The sequence below is a fragment of the Oncorhynchus gorbuscha genome, linkage group LG10, assembly GCF_021184085.1.
Source record: "Oncorhynchus gorbuscha isolate QuinsamMale2020 ecotype Even-year linkage group LG10, OgorEven_v1.0, whole genome shotgun sequence".
NCBI classification, from domain to species: domain Eukaryota; kingdom Metazoa; phylum Chordata; class Actinopteri; order Salmoniformes; family Salmonidae; genus Oncorhynchus; species Oncorhynchus gorbuscha.
Genome location: NC_060182.1, coordinates 64,795,287 through 64,820,774, shown reverse-complemented (window position 1 = coordinate 64,820,774; position 25,488 = coordinate 64,795,287). Strand labels below are relative to the sequence as shown.

General features: G+C 45.8%; 1 pseudogene; it reads left to right on the top strand.

The window, feature by feature from the left end:
- LOC124046349 overlaps positions 1–25,488 on the top strand; it is a 228,665-nt pseudogene that overhangs the window by 8,618 nt on the left and 194,559 nt on the right.

The following is a 25,488-nucleotide window of genomic DNA, read 5'->3' as shown; positions in this document are numbered from 1 at the left end:
CATGGACTGTACCAGATTTGCCAGTGCTTACTATGAGATGTTACCCCACTCTTCCACCAAGGCACCTGCAAGTTCCCAGACGTTTCTGGGGGGAATGGCCCTAGCCCTCACCCTCAGTTCCAACAGGTCCCAGACGTGCTCAATAGGATTGAGATCCGGGCTCTTCGCTGGTAATGTCAGAACACTGACATTCCTGTCTTGCAGGATATCACGCACAGAACGAGCAGTATGGCTGGCGGCATTGTCATGTCAGGATGAGCCTGCAGGAAGGGTACCACGTGAGGGAGGAGGATGTCTTCCCTGTAACGCAAAGCGTTGAGATTGCCTGCAATGACAACAAGCTCAGTCTGATGATTCTGTGACACACCGCCCCAGACCATGACGGACCCTCCACCTCCAAATCGAACCCTGCTCCAGAGTACAGGCCTCGGTGTAACGCTTATTCCTTCAACGCAAATCCGACCATCACCCCTAGTGAGACACCGTGACTCGTCAGTGAAGAGCACTTTTTTGCCAGTCCTGTCTGGTCCACTGACGGTGGGTTTGTGCCCGTAGGCATCATTGTTGCCGGTGATGTCTGGTGAGGACCAGGCCTACAACAGGCCAACAAGCCCTCAGTTCAGCCTCTCTCAGCCTATTGTGGACAGTCTGAGCACTGATGGAGGGATTGTGCTTTCCTGGTGTAACTCGGGCAGTTGTTGTTCCAATCCTGTACCTGTCCCGCAGGTGTGATGTTCGGATGTACCAATCCTGTGCAGGTGTTGTTACACGTGGTCTGCCACTGTGAGGCGATCAGCTGACCGTCCTGTCTCCCTATAGCGCTGTCTTAGGCCTCACAGTACTGACATTGCAATTTATTGCCCTGGCCACATCTGCAGTCCTCATGTCTCCTTGCAGCATGCCTAAGGCAAGTTCACACAGATGGGCAGGGACCCTGGGCATCTTTCTTTTGGTGTTTTTCAGTCAGTAAAAGGCCTCTTTAGTGTCCTAATTTTTCATAACTTTCATAACTTAATTGCCTACCATCTTTAAGCTGTTAGTGTCTTAATGACCGTTCCACAGGTGTATGTTAATTCATTGTTTATGGTTAATTGAAAAGCATGGGAAACAGTGTTTAAACCCTTTACGATGACGATCTGTGAAGTTATTTGGATTTTTACGAATTATCTTTGAATGACAGGGTCCTGAAAATGGGGCGTTTCTTTTTTTGCTGAGTTTACATTTGCACACACTGTATATAGATTTTTCTATTGTGTTATTGATTGCACGTTTGTTTATCCCATGTGTAACTGCGTTGTTTGTGTCGCACTGCTTTGGCCAAGTTGCAGTTGTAAATGAGAACTTGTTCTCAGCTGGCCTACCTGGTTAAATAAAGGTGAAATATTTTTTTGTGTCTATTTCACAATAAACTGTGATAGTGTGTTGAGTTTATTTCCAATTCCAAACTGTCTGTCTGTCTTGTCTGTCTGTCGGTCTGTCTGTGAGACTTCAGGGAAGCTCCTATCAACACTGCCTCAGCTCCACCAGCCAAACTTCTCTTTGGTTATTCCTCCCAGCGGGGGTGTGAAGAGGGCCTCCTAGTGTCTTTTCTGTGGAGAGAGAGAGAGAGAGTGTGAGGCAATCGGAAAAAGGATGGAAATATAGCAGCCAGCGACAGCAGCATTTGAACTCACACAGGGCTACTGAGGCATGGGGCAGACTTCAGAGACTGAGAGAGGGAGTTGTGAACAGGGGAAATGTCAGAGTATTTATAGCCCTCCATGTGAAACTTGCCCCAACCTCTCCAAGTCAAAAGAAAGGGATGATTATACAGTAATATGTGTTTACGACCAGAGTGGTTGGTCGGGTGATTTCAGCCCCTCTCTCTCTGGTATCCTGGAGCTATCCTATTCCCCTCCATCGGTGGGGTGCTGTGTGTGTGGCAGGCTGCCTGGCTGACTGGCTGGCGGGAGGGGAGAGCTGGGCTGGGCAGGGAGCCAGGTCGGGGGCCTCACTCACCTCCCACAATCCCCCTGACCTTCACACATGCAAATTAGCCACGTGCGGCCGGTGAATGGGAGGAGAGCAGAGCACACACTACCCCCTCCTCTCAGAGGAAAAGGGATTTCTCTCTCTCTATTTCTTGTTATTGTTCCAGCCCGCCTGTCTCCCCCACTAGCCCTCTCTTGCTCCCCATCTCCTCTCCTCTATTCTCTGATCTCCTGGGTGTTTTCTAAGCATGTGGTCCTCCAGTGGAGGGTTAAAGGGAGTCGAAAAGAGGGGATATACCCCAGTGGGGCTATCTCTACATCCTCCCATATGCATCTCTCTCTTCCTTTGCTGCCTCTTCCTCTCTCGCTCCCTCTGCCTCAGTACAGGAACGAGTCAGGGGGTTCATGGAGAGGAGAAAAGCGAGAGGTGTTTGTATGCTACAATATTTATACACAGAGTATATCAGTATCGTTCTGACATCACCCCCTTCCCCTTTGCCCAAGGGGAGAATGCTAGATGATAGGCCGGCACTTACTGTGTGTGTGTGTGTGTGTGTGTGTGTGTGTGTGTGTGTGTGTGTGTGTGTGTGTGTGTGTGTGTGTGTGTGTGTGTGTGTGTGTGTGTGTGTGTGTGTGTGTGTGTGTGTGTGTGTGTGTGTGTGTGTGTGTGTGTGATGATCGGCACACTTCTCCGCCTGGCTGCCGGGGACTTTAGTTTGTTCGTCCGACACATTGAGACATAGCAGTCTGGCAGGCAGCTTGTTTGTCTCCATGACGTTTTATGTGTCTGATGGACAATATTCAACTGTTACTATTGTTTTGGTGACCGTATGTGAAGGTGATGATGATGACGATTTAGAGTCTGTGGTGAGACGCGGGACTGTGTTGACCACCTCTGTCGGAACAGGCTGTCATTTACACCAATCAAGACTGTAATAATATCATCTAGATCCCCAACACACCGTATGACACAGAAACACTGGCTGACTGGACATCGGCACAAAAGCATGAGAAAATATAGACGCTGTGTCTCTGTAAGTGAGCGCGCAAACAAACTCAGTGAACCCGCTCAAGTATTTCTGTGCAATCTTGAGAAATAATTTGGGAGTAAGGGAAGGTTTTGTTTGGAAATACGGTGCAGATAGATCAATATGTAAATTCACTAAACGGTTTGTACCTACACTGTAGTTACACACGGAAAATATATTGTTTTAGCAAAAGCACCTTCAACTGATTTAAAATTGAATGCAAAAGCAGGGTTTCTGGCATATTTCACTGAAAGCTAAAACAAAACAGAGACTTGTTGTAGCACCACCTCCCTCCACCATACCATGTTGTGTCTTCTTGATGAACATCCATTGGTATTGTTGAATCAACATGTAAAAAGGTTACCGTAATGTTAGCTGTATGTCAGAGGGCTCTGATGGAGATTACGTTAGCATAGTCCATAGTTGGGCCTACAACGGGCTGCTCTGCCCAGTAGGGAGGCTGTGACATGCTCTGGGCTAGAAGGGACCTCGGTGTATTCAGACTGATGTGGTGGCGCGTGATGATCACACCCTGACACATTTGACATTTAACCTAAATGGAGTTGACTGTAAGGGAATGCTTTTAATACCAACATCTCCAGTAGTATATTACACCACATACAGAGTCTCGCCATTTATTTTCACTGCGTATGTGGCTATTTGTTTATGTGTTGGAAACCACAGACCTGCACATTTCTCCAAAAAGTCTGGAACATCCAGTGACAGCGACAGAATTGCAGACATGGCTTTAGTGGTTGCTGCGATCTGAAGGGAAGGCATTTCTAAAATGTCGTCCCTCTGTCTCCCACTGTCCATCTGATTCTCTGTCTCTCTCTCGCTCGCTCTTCTCTCTCTCGTCTTTCTCTACCCTTCTCACCCTCTGTCCTAAGCTATCGCTCTCGCTCTCTTTCCCAGAATGTTGTCAACTCTCCTCTCCGTCCTCCTCCCCAATCAGTCAACCAGTCTTTGGGGTTGACCTTCAGCGCTGTCGTTAGTTAGTGGATGACTGTGCTGCCTGCTGCATCATTATCCATCTAAGATCAACAGTTCCACCATAGGAGAGGAGGAAATAAGGCAATCAGACCAATCAGAAATAGTTACGAGCTTGGAGGGCGAGAAGAGCTGGAGGACGAGGGGACCTGGGCTCTGGAGGTCCTTAGCCTGTGTGTGTGTGTGTGTGTGTGTGTGTGTGTGTGTGTGTGTGTGTGTGTGTGTGTGTGTGTGTGTGTGTGTGTGTGTGTGTGTGTGTGTGTGGTTTGGCGAGTCACTGTGGTTTGGGGGTCAGTGGAAACACCCCTTGTTGACCTGTGACCCCTAACCCTCAGCCCTCTGGCTTAATGAGCGCTTGTTAAAGAGAGGATGATTGAAATGCCAGGCCAATGCCATCACCTTAACGAACATCCTCACATTCCCTTCTTTTCTTAATTAGGTCATGGATTTTTATGCTGATTGTCACTTTCAATGTTTATATGGTATGTTGGGATGAAGTAGAAATCCAGGGTCAGAGTCGTCTCTCTGTTTTCTACCGATCAGGGCCCTTTATCTGTGCTCTGTTATGACTTGGGTCTGCTGTGAGATGTATTTACTTCATTTCTCCCTTCATATCTTCATCATTATGTGGTGGAATTGAAACAGCTGTACTCCTCTGGGTGTTGCACATGTAGGCCGATACAAATCATCTGCCACTTGGAGAAATGAGAGGGAAATGAGGCCGGGCACAAAGGAGAAGGCGATAGGGAAGTGATTGTGTTCCTAGGATGAGCCTTCTCCATTGAGAGCACTGCTGCTGCCCAACTGGGAAATTCAGGTGGGTCAATATTACATTGTTCAGAGTTGCACTGAGGAGCGGGAAACAAAGAGGTTTCTGTCACTTGTCAGATCAATTAGATCGAGCAGAAGAATCTCAGTTTACAGAAGAGGACACAGATGATGTCATATGTCCTAATGCATGGGTATTGTGGAGTCCTGTGAATGTGTGTTTCAGAGGTAAATAGTGCTTGAGAGAGGCTATATTCTCCCGGTGTTAGGGTCCCCCTTCCTTCGGCCTGTGCTGATGTCTAGTTGGGCATGCAGCTAGCTCTGGTTTCTGCATGTTGGGCGCCTCCGCCCCATCTCTTCCCGGTTGGTTCCCTGCTCAGGCCTGTCACGTGTACCATTGGGCTAAACTATGGGCCCTGTGTGCATCAGAAACCATTATGCGTAATGGCCTTTCCGCATATCATTCTCCCCGTGTTATGACACTTATTTTATGACTGCTTACATATCAAATATTTAAATAAACAGAATAGGGGCTGGTTGATGCCGAGGGGGGGAAGACATTAATTTCCAAGCGCAAAGGCGGCAGGCAGGCAGGCAGCGAGAAATAAAGAGAGAAGGGGGGGGGCAGTGGAGAGGAGGGAGACAGAGAGAGAGAGGGGAGAAAGGCTGCAGACGCGGAGAAGAGAAATGCTTCACTTGCCTCCAATCAAAGTGGAGGAGGACATTTTTTTGCTTACGCCTCGCAGTGGCAAGCGGGTGGCGGGCGGCGGCAGAGGGGCCATTCGTCAGCGTTTTTCCCCGGGCTGGGGCTGACGGCAGGCCCCAGTGGCTCATAAAAGCAGCCCAGCATAGTAATATCAATCGTGTGCCAAGGAGAGCGAGCGGGAGAGAAAGCGGAGGTAAAAACAGAATATAACACAACAATGTGTAAAAAAAGAAAGGACAGAGAGGGAGGGAAGGGTAGCAGACTGATTTATATATCTATGTTTTTTCTGGAGAGAGAGAGAGAGAGAGAGAGAGAGAGAGAGAGAGAGAGAGAGAGAGAGAGAGAGAGAGAGAGAGAGAGAGAGAGAGAGAGAGAGAGAGAGAGAGAGAACACGAGAGGGAGAGAGAGAGAGAGAGAGCAACAAGGTCTTGTGGCTGAACCGAGCCGTCTTGCGTCGGGAAGCGTTGGTGGCAAGCCCATTACTGTCAGGCTAATCTTAAAATAATTAATTGCGAAGTCGACGCTTTTAAAGAGTATTGTAATTGAATCCTAAATTAGGCCTGGGAAAGAGGACACGTCCTGCTTTACTGTGAGCCTGCTCCCATTCCCTCCCTCCCTCCATCTCTCTCTCTCTCCTTCCCGCATGTGGAGATAGAACGCGAGGCAGGAAATGCTAATGAAATGCATATTTGGGGGAAAAGGGCCATCTATAATTTAGATGTTTCTTTGAATTTGAATGATGTGTGAGTGCTGTGATTTATTTTACTTGTGGAGAGGATCATTCTGTCAGGATTTTATTCTTGTAAACAAATGCGAAGAAAGGAGAATAAAAGCAGGGCAATAAAGTAAACAGAATGGAATGAATAAATTGAGCTTTTGTCATGAATAATTTGTGAGGGATGGAAGAGAAAGCCATGTTTCCTCAGAGAGATTGACATTTTGTTTTTATATTGTTACTTGTGACTGACTTGAAAGCTATTGGATATTGACCACAACATGAATTGTATATTGTTTTGCTTTGCACACACACACACACACACACGCACACACACACACACACACACACACACACACACACACACACACACACACACACACACACACACACACACACACACACACACACACACACACACACACACACACACACACACACACACACACACACACACACACACACACACGCACACACACACACACACACACACACATTGAACTCTCTGCAGACTCCAAGCCTCCATCTAACTGAGGTATGTTTTGAGTGGAGCTCTCAGCCAGTGGTCCTAGTAGAGGAATGGCTGCTTGCTCAGAGCCTTTAAACTGTAAAAGCAGCTCAATGTGCTTCCATTTACCCCTGCTGCCTCCCAGATGGGCTGCCTGCCTGCCTGCACTACGACCCCTGTCTGGCCTGCTGGATCAAAGCTCCGGGACGGGGCTGCCCTCCATAAAACGTCTGCCTTGACAATGGTGTTGGCTTTGAGGTTAGATAGAGAGCTTGAGCTCCATGGGGAAAAATGGGAACCCTTAATAGTGAGACCTAAACCATTTGTGTTGGGTGTGTAGCTTACTGCTGGTCTGTATTGGGCAGACTGAGACTATTAGAATAAATAGTGTGAGACGGACTCTTCTCCCTATTATTCTCTTTCTATCTATGGATCAAACAACACATTCCTCCTTTCAGTGTAAGTATTGCCAATTGTCTGTCCACTGTCCAAGACAAATACACATGGGGAAATGAAACAGACCGTGCAGTGCAATTTAAGGATTTGCTTTGGACTTTCTCAGTGCTTTAATATGTCTATGCTTTAAAAACAGACCAATAAAACGTGTTACAGTTGTAGTCTATTAAATGTAACAGAAATGAAGGTGATTCTTTCTGCCACCTAATTGTTTGTCCAGTGTAAGTGTAAGTGTTTATGAATAAAGGATTAGTTAACTGTTCCACAGCCTTAGGCTTTAGTGGCCCTTCTACAGGCTGAGAGAGGCCTGGGTGGGTGTTGGGTGGTAGCTGGAGCCTAGGTGTGTGGTGGCTGGATCCAGGGTGTGTGGTGGCTGGATCCAGGGTGTGTGGTGGCTGGAGCCTGGGTGGGTGGTAGCTGGAGCCTGGGTGTGTGGTGGCTGGATCCAGGGTGTGTGGTGGCTGGATCCAGGGTGTGTGGTGGCTGGAGCCTGGTGGCTGGATCCAGGGTGTGTGGTGGCTGGATCCTGGGTGTGTGGTGGCTGGAGGGTGTGTGGTGGCTGGAGCCTGGGTGTGTGGTGGCTGGATCCTGGGTGTGTGGTGGCTGGAGCCTGGGTGGGTGGTGGCTGGAGCCTGGGTGTGTGGTGGCTGGATCCTGGGTGTGTGGTGGCTGGAGCCTGGGTGTGTGGTGGCTTGAGCTTAGGTGGATGGCTAGAGCCTGGACATGCATTTTGCTTTAGGCCAGCTGTCATTGATCGCTCAGCACCACCAGCCCATGTTCTCATCCAGCTTGCTGATTGATTCAGATGTCTTAAGCGATTGGAAGTGGCCTGGGCTGAGCACGCTCGCCTGGGGTGGCCTGGAGAGGCTGTGGGAGTCACAGCCAGCCCATTTCCGGGGCACTCCCAGGTCGACCAGCCCATTCAGCCAGGAGCTCAAGGCATTATGAGGACAATCAACCCCCTGACGCTCTCGCCTCGTGCCGCTTGTGAGGGGGGGTGACGGGGTGGACCAGGTTTATTGTTACACGCACACACACACACACCCTCTCCAACCCCCTCTCCATCCAGCCTCAATTTCTGAATGCAGTGAGCAGTGCGAGTGTGTATTGCGATCAATTCACCAGCCTGCTGTTGCCTCATCCAGACAATGCCCTGGCAGTGATACACGAACAGCAGCCAGCGCATTTATGGAGGAAAATAAAAAATTAATGAAAATATATTATTTTCCAATTAACTTTGTAAATTTCCCGCTGAGTTATCAGACAGTCGCTGTGAGGAGTCCGATAATGAAATCAATTTGGTTCAAATTGTTTCAGGTGACTTTTAATGAGTATCTAATAGCCGCCGGAGGATAGAAGGTCAGGATATCTGTTTGTTGTTTTAAAAGTAATTGATGAAAACATGGATATCCAGAGAGGACTGGGCTGTGGCCCAAAACACAGAGCACGACGACATTCTGGCATTCCCTGCAGAGACGTGGTGATTCTCCTGGACGGCACTATGGCTTTGAATGCTGTACTTGAGAAGTGATGGGAACGTAGTTCGCCAAATGGATTGATGAACTCCTAAGGGTTAAAACATTTCCATTAGAATTAAGGAGCATATTTTATACTGTAGTAAGTGCGCAGTCTTCCATTTTTCTAATCCTCTACTTGAGGCCATGCTCGTCTTGCTCTGTGGTTACGGCGGCAGCTGAATAGCCTGTTTATTATAACAGCTAGACACAGAAAGGCTGATGGATGAAGGAGCGAGTGTAGTTCTGCCCAGAGGAGCCTTTAGCTTCATTTGTGTATCTATTGCTCCTCTTAATATTCACTTATGTATTTTTCCCCTTCTCTGAACACATTACCGGGGAATAGCCATTGCTAATTCATAAACACGCTTGATAATTCTGCCTCATTTATAGTTATTGGAGCCGTAAACTATTACTTCCCCTTCCAGACCATTCTATTAGCGTAGATGGTAATTCCCCTGAATAACTGGTGTATATTTAATATCAGTGTTTATGGTAGGCCTGGTCTCTAAAGAGAGAGAAAAAAAACACAGCAGATTTCTTGATAAACACATAGCCTCCTATCCTCCCTGGAGCAATGGGGTTATTGTTGTGTTTTTCCCTCTTTCATATGTCTGTGGCCGTCCGGCCCGTCGTCTCGTCTCTCCAGCAGCATGCCTCTCTGCCTGGCCTGCCTGGCTCTCCGTCTCTGGCTGACTGGGAGGGAAAGTGGAGCACATTCCTCTCGTGCCACGACTCCCCTCCCTCACATGAAATAACTGTGTGGCGGCTGAAACTCTTTCTCAGGGTTTCTGCTGACAGGAAGTGAAGCGTCTAGCACTCCAACACAGCGCAGGCCAGCTCCTCAGAGAGGCTGGGAGAGACAGGCAGCATCCGCCTCCTCTTCCTCCTCCTCTACATCAATATCAGCTCTCCTCTAAGACTCCTCAGACACCAGCTAGCCGGCCAGCTAGCCAGCAGAGATAGGTCTCATCATCTATTTATGTGGCTCTGAGGATATAATGGTAGAATGAATGGGTGCATCTGCTGGCAGTGGCACTACCATTGCAGACCGTGCATAACACTGACAATTCATTACTGTCGACTGACTGGCGAGGGACACAGGATACTGGCGTGGATCTGGTGTGGCGAGAGCTGGGCTGGTTGTTGGCAGAATCTTCGTCCAAGTTGTTTGGGTCCAAGCTGTTTTGAATGTGTCTCTTTCTGTTAAGTTCTTTATTTGTTTTCATTCTGTGCTGGTGTGTGTCCATCGTCGCACACCTCTCATTTTGTCATTGAGCTTTTTTCATCCTCAGTCTCAGTCTTTTTCCATGAGGAAAAGAGTTCCTGCCATCGTCTGACCCCAATCTCTCCTCAGACAGATGAGCTCCCCTCCTCTCCCGCTCTCCCCCTCGCCCCCCTCCATCCCTCCTCTGTTGCCTGCTCTAATGACGGCTGCGTGCTCGCCGTGAGGAACCAAACGCTCAGCCACTTTTCCTTAGCGCAGGGGGGATGCGTTTGCAGACGCACAGGGATGTGTTGTAAATATTGGTGTCAAATGCGGAGGGCACTCTCACCGACTGGCACCTTAGCAGCCTCAGAATCCTAACACCAGGGAGAGCAATTACCAGCATGATCTCAACACAATAGTATGATGCTACTGCTGCTGCCTGCCTGCCTGCATGACAACACACTCTTATCTGCCTCCTCTCTCTCTCTCTCTACCTCTATATCTGTCTCTCGCTTTCTATCTCGTTCTATTCTCTCTCTCACTATCTATCTGGCTCTCTTTCTCTGTCTTTCTTCTTCTCTCTGTCACTCTCTGTCCCTCCCTCCCTCCCTCTCTCCCTCTCTGTGATAATTTCATGCTTCTCATTCGTAGCCGGCCTTCATGCCTAGCTGCCTGTGCCACCCAGAACTGAGCCTGTTGGGCTGAGCAAAGCCAATTTGCCCCGCCACGACTCCCCACGGACCATTCACACGCTCACCGCTGACATTTGTAAAGAGACGCTTTGCAACGCGGCGAGGGTTGATGTGTCAAGCGGAATGAGATTTTGTATTTCTAAATATTCACTGACAAACGTTCAGTCCTGGGAAAGCTTCTGCTTCTTTACACTGCCGGGGAACGTGGACCACACGGTCAATGTTGTTGTAGGGTTATTTCACCGTTTACCAGCAGAGTACGGTGCAGTTACAGGCTGAATGTTATGTGGAGCCCCTTTGTAACATCAGTTTAGAAGATGCATGACACAAAACCATTCAGGCTAGTAGTTAAATATCAGTGACTGTGTAAAAGACTGGACAAGAGCTTTTACCTGTAAATTATTCCAAAGAATGCATGTACTCAACATTTGCTGTCAGATTATCCTTCACTGTGTATTTTGCTGTCATCGTGACTGGGCAACGAAGAGTTACCCTGCCTGCTCCTCTCCTCTCCGCTTGATGACATCGGTATTGTCTTTGCATCCATGAAATTAATTTTCTAATCTTAGTCAGCAGGAGTGGGGAATTTGCACACATTAATATGGAAGTCGACCTCCCCTCCCCTCCCCAACCCTGCAGTCTCTTCCTCCCTGTTCTCTTCAGTATGAAACAGTGGGCTATAACCGTCCGTGTTTCGGGCTAACGCAGCGCTTTGTACTGCAGGCACAGCCATGTGGTTTCATAGGAAGCGGCAGATTTTGTGCTTCTTTACTTGGAAAGGATGTCATTCAGATTGTCTGTTGTTTCTGTGTCTGCATGTCAATTCTCAGGGGACAGGGGTTGGTACAATGGACGGAGAATGATATCCGTCTACAGTATAGCTAATTACATTAAACATTGGTGATTGGTTCTCTTTGTTTCTTGTGATGTACACATAGTGTTAGCATACTGGTATCCAGTATGATGTATGGACAAATGTTCACGATGCTGTCAGGCTTGGGACTGGACCAGAGCAGCCAATTACAGCTAGCCAACAGGGCTTTTCTCTGGGCGGGCTCAGACCTCGCTCCTCTCCCTCTGGACCATCCATCCAGCTCAGCCTTGGACCAAACCCATGCTAGAGGAGAGAGGATAAACACAGGTTAGCAGCTGTGGCTGGTGCGACAATCTTTCTGTTGGAGGGAGGTGGTGATTTGGTCATCTGTGTGGAGGACAGGACAGTGATGGTCACTGTGACTGGCCTGACTGCAGTGTTGTATCCATGTGTGTGTGTGTGTGTTTGTGAGTTGGGCTGACACTGGTTTCACCGTTCAACAGTTCCAAGACTAGCAGTTTATGATGGAGCTGCATATGGACACATGCAGGCAGACACACACACACACACGCACACACACACGCACACACACACACACACACACACACACACACACACACACACACACACACACACACACACACACACACACACACACACACACACACACACACACACACACACACACACACACACACACACACACACACACACACACACACACACACACACACACACACACACACAGCCGCGTATAGGAGGCAAATCTTCGATTTATGTACCCACATTCGAAATGAAATTATAATAATAACCATTAAATCATATTGCTTTTATATCTATTTGATTTTTATTAGTAAATTCTGTTGTTTTATAATTCACATTTCACATTGTTTTGTGGGGAGTGTTTTGTTTTTGCTGATTAACAACTTTGCACATTAATGTGAAAGACTGAAACCATTTTGAAGTCATAAAATCAGAGTCAATAGAAGTCTGAAAAGCAATTTAACAGGTTTCACCCGATACTAATTTTGCTCGTGTTCTTTCTTAATAGCTTTGTTTTGCAATAAGCTCACGAGAGTTGAAAACTGCAGGGGAGTTCATCAATTGAATTTCAGATGTAGTATTGTCTCTTAACACCTCAATTGAATGGCATGCCCAGATGAACAAAACTGAAAATACAATGAAACAAATAAAAGCTATTTTACTCTATTCCCTGTGACTGTTTTATTTACACTCCCTTTTGGCGAAAACACGATTCAATTCATATTATTCATCTCTTTTCAAAAGTTCAGATGTTTCTCCAAGGGACAAAAGTTCCTCATCAAAGGTAGTCTTTTGGTATAGAATGAACTATACAGTTAACTCATCCCCAGAAATAGGCCTAGTTTGGGATGAAATCTCATTTGATAGAACTTTACAGGACAGCATTGGAAAAAACCATTTCAATCATTTTAGGAGATCTAAAATCAGTCTAGGAAATCAAGTTATGTTGCTGCAGCCTCCATGGCTTGCAGTTATGGTGTAACTTTAAGAGGTAACTCTTAGACATTTCAGCATTTCTCTGTCTCCTTCCAATTGAATTGTGTGTGTGTTTCCTTCCCCAATTTTCGGAGCCCTAATTCTTCGTTTTAGTGTAGCAGTGGCATTCTGAACTCGGAAGTGACACGAGGAGATTTGTTCAAGTTGCGCTCAGCGTTTTGGGGAAAGGGGGACCCACTTGAGATGACCTGAGGAGGAGAGTGGAAGGAGGGAGGTGCGACCTGAGTGTGTCTCGTATCAGAGCAGAGTGAGTGGCGCCGTGGCCTGGATGTGTGGATTGAAGAGCGGTACCCTTTAGCCATTCGCCTGTCTAATTAATAGGAGTGTTAGGCAGGCAGGGAGGGACAGGCAGACACACTGCTGCAGGTAGGAAGGCAGGCAGAAATACCAAAAGTGGCTATTATGTGTTCTAGGTTTAAAGTGATGACGTTTAAAGAGGGTCATGTGGATAATGATATTCCTCCAAAACAATATTGTTCCAAAGAATGAACCTTTGAACCTTTGAACTTTATATAATAAGGCTTTTATCATTCTTGTGTATGTGTGATTATTTGGCTTTATCTACAAATATACATGTAAATGCAACATGTAAAGTGTTGGTCTTGTGTTTCATGAGCTGAAATAAAAGATCCCAGAAATGTTGCAAATGCTCAAAAAGCTTATTTATCTCATGTTTTGTGCACAAATTCCTTTACAACCACAGATCACGTTGATTGGCTGGGCCTTGCTGTTCAGTGGGTGGGCCAATGCCCTCCCAGGCCCAACCATGGCTGCACCCCTGCCCAGTCATGTGAAATTCATAGATTAGGGTCTAATGAATTTATTTCAATTGATTGGTTTCCTTATATGAACTGTTGCATGTTGCGTTTATGTTTTTGTTCAGTGTATGTGGTACCCAGATAATGGGTTCTCAACCTTAAACCTTTACATCACATTGTCGTAGGGACCACATGTTACATAGTAGACACATTGTGTTGAGTGTATTTTTTTTACACTCTCTAAATGGTTAAATGAGTGGGAAATAGATGTAATTGCTGCAATAGTTTGTGAGTGGGCAACATATAATATCATCCAAAATGGATATTTAAAAAAAGATATATAAAATGATTTTATAATGTGCTAATTTCCCTAATGTGGGCAGTTTGTGTTACCACCTTACACAAGGGCACATTGTTTACCTCATACAATTGAGTGAAATGACCTCAGATTGGTGACTGCTTTAATCAGATTCATTTCTTTGGTGTGGTACGGTTCACTTTGTTACACGCGCCTGTCCGTCACAGGACTTAGAAAGCAGTTGTCATTTTCAAAGAGCAAGGGAAAAAACGGGGAGCTCTCTTTCTAAAAGTTGCTGGCCACATGTAAATATACAGATTTGACAGTCAAGCCGTCCTTTATTTTGAGCCCTTTCGCTATTTAGAACTACCTGTGGAGAGATGATTCCTTGAAATGATCCAGTCAAAAAAGCGTTGTTTCCTTTTTCATGTTGGCCATCTACCGGAAACATCGCCCCACAAGGAGATGAGTCACCAAATGGATAGTTGCTTCTCGTCTATCGACGGGTAATATACCTAAGTTCGCGGTGGTTTGCCTTTTAGAGGAGCACGAATGGCACGTGTAACGGCAGCCAGTTCCATTGGTTTTCACACAATGTCAATGTGAGTGATTCATTTGTTTGTGCTATTGATTATAGACGAACACGCTCATCAACTCCAGCGTCAAGTGGACACTTGACTAATGTTGACACGTGTCCAGTTTATGAGGTACTAATTGAGCAAAATACTAGTAATCTGAACACAAATCAGATCCGTGTGTGTGGACAGTCATTTTACATTTTTGTTCTTCAAAATATCTCGACATATTTCAGCTTAATCCATTATTCATGTGGACATTTCTAACCAGTGTTTTGACACTGGGCTATAAATCAAAAAGCCATGACAACAGGAAGCAGCAACAGTATCATTTTCAACGGACCGTGTAGGAATATAAATGATTCTTTTAGCATTATTTTTCAACATGAATCTACTTAATTAGGTCAAATCGATTGAACGAGCCCAGAAACAAGCTGTGATTTGTTGATTTTGATAAATATTAGTGAAATTGTGAAAATGTGTTTGCCTTGCCTATACATACTCCACCTACAACATATTCAGTAGCATATCTCTGTTCTATATGTGGTCAGGTTATGGTCACTGTGGTCAATAGGCATGGTGAGTCGGTGGTTGTGGTCCTTGGTCTGTGGGTACAGTCAGTGGTTGTGGTAAATATGTGGTTAGTTGGAGAGGTGATTGGTTGCAGAACAAGCTACAAAGAGCAGACAACAGAAAACACCATCCATCACTCCCTTCTCACAGAATATTGACTTCTTCTTTTATATTATTTTTATGACATATTGCATTTACTACATAAAAGTGTTTGGAAAGAAAACATATTTTCTCCGTGACTTGTCTCCTGGATATTGTCCCTTGATGAGCAGCCGGGCAGCATGTGCAATACAGTACAGTAGGCTATTCTGCTTCTCCTAACAGGGTTGGTTCAGGCCTTATTGAGTGGGGATGCGGAGCTATTGTTGATGGAGCCAGGAGATGAGCCACACGTAGCCCCATGTCTGTCTGAGACAGACAGAGGCAACACATGTCATAAATCATCCATGATGCAGCACAGCGGCGAGGAGACATCACACTCCACATAATCTGCCTTGCTCGCGAATCCACAATGCAGGTGACGGATTTTAACAGCCTGACATTTTGGCTACGATTTTCCCGTTAACTCACCGGGACCCAGAAAATAACCTGTAAATGTGAAATACTTGAAAGGAATAGATTGCTCCTGGCACCTCTCTCTTTTCAGGTTCAGTGTGCTGTGTAACAGTTGTTCAAACAGAAGAAGGGTATTTGACAAACAGAAGTATTTGATATTACTGTTATATTATACCCCTGTAGTCCACTAACCAGTTGTGGATATGGACTAGATTCACCCGAGAGAACCCTTTGTAGGGAGGTCTAGGCCTAGGGGCGTCAACCCCCTGGAGAGATCTGACAGTGAATCATGCATTTTGGTGCGCTATTAACTGCATATGGTATGAATAGATTTTCTAAAAGTATTGCTATAAAAAGTGGCACTAACCCATTTCTCTCCCTTCTCCGGTGTTCCCCCTAGGTGGCTTCCGTGGACTTCATGGCTATGAAGCGCTCCCATCTCTACGGGATGGGCAACAACCCCTACTCTCAGCAGCAGCAGGGCGGGCCCTACCCCAGCCAGCCATACGGATCGCCCGCTACACACAGATACCCAATGGGAATGCAGGGGAGGGGCCAGGCGGGCATGGGCGGCATGCAGTACCCTCAACAGCAGGTATGTACACTATGTCCATATGAGGAAGATGCTTTAAAATTGTGCTACTGTTTTGTTGCACACTTGCACCCTAGGGTCAGGAGTTTGCTCCCTAGGGCCAGGAGTTTGCTCCCTAGGGCCAGGAGTTTGCTCCCTAGGGCCAGGAGTTTGCTCCCTAGGGCCAGGAGTTTGCTCCCTCGGGCCAGGAGTTTGCTCCCTCGGGCCAGGAGTTTGCTCCCTAGGGCCAGGAGTTTGCTCCCTAGGGCCCCCATGCGATATACCAGGAAAAAAAAACAATTTTCCTCCCTGATGGTTGACACTTGATTTGAGTGTACTTTAATACCAAGCCATGCTGTGTTCTCTGAGTGTATCATGTCATGGTACAGTAGTGTGTCAGATTGACTAGTAAGTATCTCAGTGTGATTGAGAAAGCATCCTCTGTTCAATAGATTACAGGACCTGTCACAGTTGTCATAAGTAGCATTACAAGGGATATTTGTTTCTCATTTGGAACACTATCTATTGTATTTCATTTCAGATTTAGCCCAAAGTGCCATGCAGTGCCACCGCTCTTATTTCCGTGGCTGGCATCTGGAATTGTCAGCGGTGTTCATCTATGCGTTCCCCATTGTCTCGCTCTGAAATGGGCTTGTTGATGTCTGTAGTGTGATGAAACCAAACCCAGTACTGGGAAGTCATTCTAGCAACAGTCAAAATCTGTATCTTATCTCACAGCCCAGAGTTGCATTTCACTAAGACAATGATTCAGGTGTGTCATGACTGTCCACGAGAATCCAAATAGGTCAGATCAGTTTTGCAATGAATAACTTCAATCAGACCCCATCTCACCCTAGAGGGGGAAGAAAATAACTAGTGGGGGTTAACAACTCACGCCCTGTTGTAAATCAAGGGAGAAGATTCAGCCCTGCGCTCTGTTTCAACGGACTTTCCCCCCTCTGAAACTCTAACATGTTCAAAAGCGAATGCTGGAACAATATTTCTAACATAGAACGTGGGGAACGGTCAGAGGCGATCTAAAGAACACAAATGTCATTTTGTTTGTTCTTTTGTGATGTCATCAAAAATGTTATAAAGGAAATACTGTAACTTGGAAAGTATACCCACTACATATATGACATTTCCATACTCCACGTTGTGCATGTATATATGAACAATTTTGAATGTGTTTTTGTTAAGAGTGGGATGTGATTTGAGAAGCTATAAGAGGTAATTGTTTTACCTAACTTTGCAAAGTGAGTAGTTACCGCCCGGAGTGAGGTCAGGGAGCGTGCCAGCCTGCCAGAACTGCTCCTTTCCAGCAAACTGAATAAATGGGTTAAGAAAAAAACACACCAGGTCAGAAAAACGTGAAGCTGCACCTGTATGTTTAAAGTGGTTTCTACTTTGAATCTCAACACAATAAACTCACCTCCCGGACAATCACTGGCATGGCTGACTAGCTGTCCTAAGTAAAGTATCCTTGAAAGCGAATTTAAAAAGGACCATCCTGTTACTCTGCTCAAACCATCGACGTGGATGGCTAGCCTATCTTAAAAGAAGCATCTTCAAGAGCGAATGGAAGCAAATTCAACTCTGTAGTTCTGTTCAGGACTACATGACAAGTCATTGGATACCGGACAACCACAAAACAGGACAACAGTAGAAGACTTGTTGGAACCATTTAGTACAATCAAAGCCTTACAAACGTGCCACGAAAAGGCCCAACCCCCTTTCCAAGGCTGCCCTGTTCACCGAGACATCCCCGGTGAACCCAGGCATTTAGCGTAAATACATTTATGATTTCTTACTCAAAGCGGGTGGTGATTTGTGTGCGAAGTAAATGGTTACTGTAGATAAGAGTAGTTTCTGAATGTACCAATGTTCAAAATCAAATCAAATGTATTTATATAGCCCTTCGTACATCAGCTGATATCTCAAAGTGCTGTACAGAAACCCAGCCTAAAACCCCAAACAGCAAGCAATGCAGGTGTAGAAGCACGGTGGCTAGGAAAACTCCCTAGAAAGGCCAAAACCTAGGAAGAAACCTAGAGAGGAACCAGGCTATGTGGGGTGGCCAGTCCTCTTCTGGCTGTGCCGGTTGGAGATTATAACAGAACATGGCCAAGATGTTCAAATGTTCATAAATGACCAGCATGGTCGAATAATAACAAGGCAGAACAGTTGAAACTGGAGCAGCAAGTGTCCCTGTCCCTCTCTTCTTTAACACGCAGCCATGTCCACTAGGGACCTGTTGTTTTCAGCATATTAAGTCTCTAGTCAATAACCGGTGCAAGGTGTGTATGTTTATCTTGTGTTCCCATTGAATTAGTAAAAAAATAATTAAATCACTTTGTGTAGTACTGAATAATAAGTAAGGCTGGGGTTTTTGCAGATGCAAGGAGGTTACGACTGTTAAGAATGGTGATATTATACGAGGTTATGATTAATAAGTTGACTGTTTATTGATAGGTAAAGACCTTTTAAAGTTAAATTTGGGAGATGGTAACTCTTTAAAGAACCGCTCTCGTGGTGCCCCAGATCCTAATGAGTTAATTGTTACATGATTAATATAATCGGGTAACAATTAAACATAGTTAGTTAATTAGATAAATAGCAGTATTCAGATGAATGTTCAAGTCAAGTCACGACAGGTGTAAGTGTGTGTGTTTGTTTGTATGTGTGTGTATGTGCATGTGTGTGGGTCCATGTACATGCATGTGTGTAGTGAGTTAGAGATACTGTATGTCTCAATACAGAGACTAGAACAATGGCTCAGTCTGTTTGGTTGGTTGGTTGAAAGCAGGCCAGTCTATTCTGGGTAGAATGCTCTCGTCTCCCTGCTGTACTGCTATATTTAACCTGGCCTGATGGTCTGAGTTTTAATATGTCTCGCCAAGTTTTGTTGCCCACATAGTGAGAGGACAGATTATATTGAAGAGGACAAACAGACTTCATTCTGTCTGATGACATTTATATAAAAAACGTATGCACACATGCGCACGCACACACACACTCAGACCCAATGTATTATTTATTTGACCCCTTTTTCTCCCCAATTTCATGGTATCCAATTGGTAGTTACAGTCTTGTCTCATCGCTGAAACTCCCTTACAGACCCGGGAGAGGCAAAGGTCGAGAGCCGTGCGTCCTCCCAAACGCAACCAACCAAGCCGCAACGCTTCTTGACACAATGCCCACTTAACACGGAAGCCAGCCGCACTAATGTGTCGGAGGAAGCACTGTACACCTGGTGACCGTGTCAGTGTGCACTGTGCCTGGCCCGCCATAGGAGTCACTAGTGCGCGATGGGACAAGGACATCCCTGCAGGCCAAACCCTCCCGTAACCCAGACGACGCTTTGCCAATTGTACGCCGCCCCATGGGTCACCCGGTCGCGGCCGGCTGCGACAGAGCCTGGACTCGAACCCAGAATCTCTAGTGGCACAGCCTTAGACCACTGCGCCACTCGGGAGGCCAGACCCAGTGTATTCTGAAGTAAATGCTGTACACAGTACGACCCAGTAATCCACACAGTTCATAAAGTAGTGGAGACTGCTTTATGAACTGTGTCATTTAAACTGTTTTCATTATTTACTCTCCTATTCTCATGTTCAATATTAGCTTTCCACTATGTTATTCTCATTGTTGTCCCTGATTATAGCTGGACCCCAGGGTCTATCCAGCGTGGCGTGGCTGTGTGTGTGTGTGTGTGTGTGTGTGTGTGTGTGTGTGTGTGTGTGTGTGTGTGTGTGTGTGTGTGTGTGTGTGTGTGTGTGTGCAGACTGACTGAGACTAGAGACCACGTCAGACTTCCTTGCTGCAGGCTGCTTCTGGCTTGCTCTGATGACATCAGCACACTCCGGCTCCACATACAACAAGATCTCATAGTTTCCCTTTGAAATTCGACGTATTATGGATGATCGTCTATTTTTGATGCATTAATTCAGGTTACAGGGTTCAGTTACAGGGTTAACTCTGGGTAGTTACTAGGTTAAAACAGAAACGACTCAGAGGGTTAAGTTTAGGTGTTAATCCCGAGTGGTTAAGGTTAAAACAACCCGCTGTTTACATCAACTATCATCAAGTATTATCATGGCTTGGTAGAGCATTGTGAATTGCGGAGGCGCATTGGTCTATGCAGTGCGCTCCGGCTGTGATCATCAGTGCTAGGCAATCGTTGACATTTTTGTTGCGGTGAGCTCCGAGGAAGGCATATAATCAACATTTTCGGGATCTTTTCGAGTGTCCGAAATCACCATCTTTTTGCAGTGACCGGGCTGCCTCATACACACAGGCATCAGAAACCTACTCTAGCAGAGGAGAGGGATTTTGTGAAAAAACACACGTACACAGGCTAGCCCTCACACACGTATACATGATTGGGTAGTGGACGGGCACACTAGAGCTGGGACAATACCCGTATCGCAATATTTATTTTCATGGCAAAAATGGTTTGCTATAGCTTGGAAATTAAATAAATGTGACTCTGAATGACAAGATAATGTTTGTTTCCAACATTAGGCCTGTTTTTCTAAAGAATTGAAATCTGATTTGTGTTTTGTTTCCTTGCTACGATACTAACGAGGGTCGCGATATTGGTATTGTCCTGGCCCAAATGCACACACACACACATACACCAAAGAAACTCCACACAAAATCCATTTTGGTCTTTTGAAAATGAAAGCTTTTGAAAACAAGGTGAAAGACCATAGGGCCAGCAGATATCACAGAGCAGCCACGCAGAATAATCAGACAAATAAAATGAGTTGTTGTCCATCGCTATGGCCAAGGGGAGCGGACTTCTAAATGTTAGAATTATCGGAAATATTTCTGAAATATAACCAACTGAAAAGTAATGAGTTTATATCTGGAGACGTGGGAGCATTTGAATCATCAGATTCATCTTTACAGGATAAAGAGACAAACTGAGACTAGGCGATGAGAAAGAGGGTCAAAGAGGGCTGTCTGTGATGTACTGCTACATGACAAGCCTCTGACTGTCTTTCCCCCATGATGCATTGTGCTCCCGGCAGGCAGAGGGCTTGGTGTGCTGTAGACAGGCTTGCTGGATGGTAGCCAGGCAACGTGACGTCACAGGCCTGCGTCGGTGGCACCCAGGATGCCCTAGTGGCTGTCATGAGTGTTGGTTCACCATCCAGGTTACTGCTTGTATCAGTACTCCCTCCCAATATGAATTGTAGTGGATAGGTTGGCTAGGGGTTTACCTTTACAATTCATGGCACCAGAACATCGATCCCCTCTCCTCTTTTCCCAGTGACAGTGTGACTGGGCCTGCTGTGGCAGGGATGCTTTTCTGCCTCCTGTATAAGTGTCTGTGTGTGGTTAATCGCTGTTGTCTGGAACAGTGACAGGTGTGTAGATGAGTTCTATCCCAGGTTTAGTCCTCTCCCTGGGGAGGTAGAGCTGCCATGACCACCCCTTAGCCTGGAGCACTCCAGTGAGATGCTGGGAAAGGACTGGGAGCTCCTACAGGTATTAAATCGCTCCCACACACACACACACACACACACACACACACACACACACACACACACACACACACACACACACACACACACACACACACACACACACACACACACACACACACACACACACACACACACACACACACACACACACACACACACACACACACACACACACACACACACACACAGCCCCAGCTAACCTCAGCAGGCTCACACAGTAACCCAGCAGTGTGGCATCAATGTAAATGTTTTGTCTCTCCCACCTCTCCTTAAAGCACAATTGAACTATGTTTTATCTCTGAAGGAAAGCCTCCGCCCTCAAGCAAATGTGGACCTGTGTTCAATTAAGTGTGTGTGTGTGTGTCTGTGTCTTTGTGCATCAGTGATGTGACAGAGGCAACATTGGTCCACAGGAGGCAGAACAAACAGTGCAGGGAGCACGGCAGAAGGACCTGTCGGATGACAGGACTAGACAGGTATTTCTTTGGAAGTGGAATGAACTTGAAAGTAAAAAGGCTGCCAATTCCACTGTAATTTCCTGTGATGTCAAAGTTGGCAGACAGAAAGGAAAAGGAATTTGAAGGAAACATTAGTGTTTGATGTGTTGGAGGGGAGGGGGGTGGGGGTGGGGGTGGGGGGGGGGGATTGTCTGTGAAATGAAAGAGGTAAAATGTGTCAACAAGCCAGGGAGGAACTATTACCAGTGGCTGCTGCTGCTTGTTCTGACAAACTGACTTTCCTCTGCGAAGTTAATAGAATCCAATCATTACACTGGAGTGGAAATGTGGCTGTGGCCAGCATCCATTCTTCCATTGGTGAAGACCTCTGTCCTTTCTGCTAGCCTTTTCTTTCCACTGCTACTTTCATAGCTTCTCATTCAAAGAAAGGTTGTCTGAAGCCCTTTCCTCTCTTCTGTTCGTTCATTTCATCTATGCGGTATGACGTTACCCGTTTTCTTCGTTCCTTCCCGCACCATAAAATGTTGGATCTCACTCTCCCAGATGGGCTCCCATCACCTCTGTGCCGTGGCTATTGACGGCATGGAATTAGCCAGGGTAATTTATGGCATTGATTGAAATGTGTTTCTGCCCTGGTGAGGAACACTTTGAGCCACTGGAATCACTTAGGAACCTGGTGGCTGTCTGGGGGGATAATGTACTGAGCGCTGGTCAGCCTGACGGATGGCTGAGAGGGACACATCAATTACACCCGGAAAGTCAGAGAAGATAGGGATCAGGGCCGGTGGGGGCCCATGGTGGGGGCTTGTGGAGGATGGTGGGGGCCGGCGGTGGGGGCCAGTGTCTCTTTGAAAGGCATTTTGAAATGTTGAAGGCTGCTCTTCAAAGTCGTCCCTCTCCTCCATCCATCCATCCCTCTCCCCAGGGACCACGGGCATAATTTCCAAACCACAATTAAAACAGGAGACATTATGAGGGATGGAGAGAAGGATAGGAGAAATGAAAGATAGAGGGAAGGAAGGATGGAGAGAGAAGAGGACTGTGGTACGGCGCAGCTGCCAGGAGATGTATGGAGGCTGATTAATTAAGGTTCCTCCCGCTGCAGAATACATGAAGTTTCAGGATCAATTCATTAGTGGGAACCCTGCGCTCGTCAATGACTCTAATGGCCTGTTCTCATTTGTTATTTTTATTACCATACTGTTCTATATGCCCCAGCCAATCAGCCATGAGGAGCAGGACGCCATGCGTCCATTAGCGACAGATAAAAATGTCTTTGCACGTCATCCCTCACACAGCCACTTTATTGTTTTTCCATTTAAACCCAGCGTCAGTTGTATCGAGGTACATTCAAATGTTTTTGCAGTCGCTTGTGAAAAGTGTTAGAATAGGTCGGGAATTGCTCCTGTTTTGAAGCTGTCCCCATTTTTGTGGAGATTAGTGGGAAAATGCTACTGTAGCTCTGTCTAAATTGGTGAATTGAATCCAGAGATTCCACATACCCTCCCCTATGCTTTGGATTCAGACAGACTTCAAATGCAATCACTAAGGGTGTATAGTGGTGGGTGTACATTCACTCTGTGTATCATAATGGCCAATGACTTTCTGATAGCTGATGGCTCATTTCTCCCCACAAACAACAACACTCACTGGGGTATTTTGCATTGCCTTATTTGTGCTGAAAGCCTACAAACAGCAGGACAGAATGAAAATAGTATCTGCCTTTTAGCATTGAGCCAGATGGAAAGAGAGAGAGAGAGAGAGAGAAGGGTGGATAGAGAGACAGAGAAGTGGAATTATAGAGTGATTGTGTGTATAAGAGAGAGTGGGGGAGAGAGAGAGACAGAGGAGAGAGAGATGTTTTATGTCTCTGTAGTTATGGCTAGATTTGTTTCTCCTCTAATTGGCAGTGCTAAGATTAATCTTCCTCTTGCTCCAAATGACAGATTTCTACAGTTCAAGTCTAGCCCATCAGTCCACTGTTTGTCTTGCATTTAGACTGGCTTAAATATGCTGAGTGTACAAAATGCTGGCCTTCTAGGCAGAGGTCCTCTGTCAAGTGTCTGTGTTCTTTTGCCCATCTTAATATTTTATTTTTATTGGCCAGTTTGAGATATGGCTTTTTCTTTGCAACTCTGCCTAGAAGGCCAGCATCCCGGAGTCACCTCTTCATTATTGACATTGAGACTGGTGTTTTGCGGGTACTGGTTCAATGAAGCTGCCAGTTGAGGACTTGTGAGGCATCTGTTGCTAAAATAGACACTCTAATGTACTTGTCCTCTTGCTCAGTTGTGCACCGGGGCCTCCCACTCCTCTTTCTATTCTGGTGAGGGCCAGTTTGCGTTCTTCTCTGGAGGGAGTAGTACACAGCGTTGTACGAGAGCTTCAGTTTCTTGGCAATTTCTCGCATGGAATAGCCTTCATTTCTCAGAACAAGAATAGACTGACGAGTTTCAGAAGAAAATGATTTGTTTCTGGCCATTTTGAGCCTGTAATCGAAAACACAAATGCTGATGCTCTAGATACTCAACTAGTCTAAAGAAAGTTGTATTGCTTCTTTAATCAGTACAACAGTTTTCAGCTGTGCTAACATAATTGCAAAAGGGTTTTCTAATGATCAATTAGCATTTTAAAATGATAAACTTGGAATAGCTAACGCAACGTGCCATTGGAACACAGCAGTGATGTTTGCTGATAATCACTCGTATTTCATATGTCACAGTGCTTCACTGGTATGTATGCTATGACGCTGGTAAAGTTGTCTCGCACACCTGCCAAACCTGCATGAGCCACACAATTCCCCAAGCTCTGGGACAGTGCTGGTCAGAAAACAAACTAGCTAGCTGATGGATGCAAACAATGTCGTCCCCCTGTCACCCAATTTGTTAAAAAAACTAAACAATGTTCTCCCCCAAAGATCTGCAAAAACAAAGCAAAACGACATCAGTTTCAGTAGCTAAATACAGTTGAAGTCGGAAGTTTACATACACCTGAGCCAAATACATTTAAACTCAGTTTTACATCATTCCTGACATTCAATCCTTGTCAAATAAATCCCTGTTTTAGGTCAGTTAGGATCACTACTTTATTTTAAGAATGTGAAATGTCAGAATAATAGTAGAGAGAATGATTTATTTAAGCTTTTATTTCTATCATCACATTCCCAGTGGGTCAGAAGTTTACATATACTCAATTAGTATTTGGTAGCATTGCCTTTACATTTTTTAAACTTGGGTCAAACATTTCTGGTAGCCTTCCACCAGCTTCCCACAATAAGTTGGGTGAATTTTGGCCC